Here is a 1,697-nt window from a genome sequence, read left to right as displayed (position 1 = left end):
ATATCGATATCGATATTTTGCTTTCGATATCCCATCCCTAGCTCCAGGAGGCTTGTGAGATATATATGTATTTTTTATTCCAATCTAAGATTCAGATCTCCACTTCCCTCTTTCTCCTCGCTTAGTTCTACTTTTCCTCCCTTCTTATCAACAATCTTAGTCAGCAGGCTCATTTTTGCAAATAAATTGTATTCCTACCTCCTTGTCCGCTAGGCTCAATCCTGCAACTTGGAGTATCCTTTCTACAGTTCTAGTCTGTCAGGCTCATCTCTGCAACTAGCATTGTTTTCCTATATCCTAGTTCTTCAGAATCATGCCTGTAACTAGGATTGTTCTCCTACCCTAACTTTGGTGCGGAGCCTCAACTCTCCCAGCAAGGCTATCCTACAATGCTTCAGACCTCGGGCTTCATCTTTCCATCCAAAATGTTGTCTTATTTCTCCTCTACCTGCGTCAGTATTCAGGGCTATCTCCTGTTTCGTTTTGCCTAGGGAACTTTTTTTTTTTTTTAATAATTTATTTATTGTAATTTACAACTGTACAAAATAATACAATAGGTAAATATGTAGTAAGTTTCATATACACTTGAAAATCTTGGGAAGGAACCACTTATTGGTGGTACTTCAAAAATTAATTTAAACTAGAAGGTCCTGGGCCCATCTTCTTTTCAGACGTCTCGGAGGATTATCAGGGATTGTTAAGGATGAAAGATTAAGAATTAATGGGTTAGGATGGTTAAGGAGTTTGGAATAAAAATACGCATATCTGTTTTGGGTCAAATCTGTAACGAATGGGATGTTAAGGTCTTTATGAATGAGTTTATTTGTGACGTAATAAGGAGCATCAAGGATTTTACGTAGGATTTTGGATTGTAAAGATTGGATGCGGGAGGAATTTAATGGTTTGGTGGAGCCCCAGAGCTCAATTCCTAGGGAACTTCTGTGAAATAGTCTACTGACCAGACTACTACAATGGTATCCAGCCCGGAGGACCGAATGATGTTGCAAATGGAATCCAACCTCTAAAGGAATTTCCGAAACACTGTAAATGCCAAGTTCTGCTTGTATTAGTGGTCGTAATTGAAAGAAGAAAAATAAAGAAATGAAAGGAAATTCTATAAAAGAATCAAACTATTGCACAAAGAAACAAATATATAAATAATTAATAATATTATAAATAAAGTGTATAAAAATAAAGTAAACTATAGGGTTAGTAATGTAAGTAAAATAAAATAAGACGAATAGAATATTATAAAATGAACACAATAGAGAAATTATACAAAATTAATTATTATAAACTAAATAAATCACACAAAAATCTTCTTAAAAAAAAATTGATAAACAGCAGTAAATGATGGACGCCCCTGTTACTGATGAAGGCCTTGAATGTAGATGGACAATGACGGCAAAGTATGACCGTAGAAAATCACTTCATAAGCAGTGTGCGATGTGTCGCAAGACAATAGCTGGTGGCTGCTAAGAGAACTCACACCCGACTGCTATACAATTAGAGAAGCCATTTTGTGAAGCAGGCTTTTTTATTAACAACGCTTAAGCCATGGTTGTGGACCGACAGCATATCTTATTGAGCTTAATTGCAATATACTATTACTTTGCATTAATTATATTACCAATTAAAATTAAATAATAAATAAACGAGGAGAAGATGGTTGGGGGTGCGGTCAATGAAAAACACAA

Source organism: Halyomorpha halys, unplaced genomic scaffold (genome assembly GCF_000696795.3).
Source record: "Halyomorpha halys isolate HHAL.00 unplaced genomic scaffold, Hhal_1.1 Scaffold446.1, whole genome shotgun sequence".
In the NCBI taxonomy this organism is placed as follows: Eukaryota; Metazoa; Arthropoda; class Insecta; order Hemiptera; family Pentatomidae; genus Halyomorpha; species Halyomorpha halys.
This window is presented reverse-complemented; position numbering follows the sequence as displayed.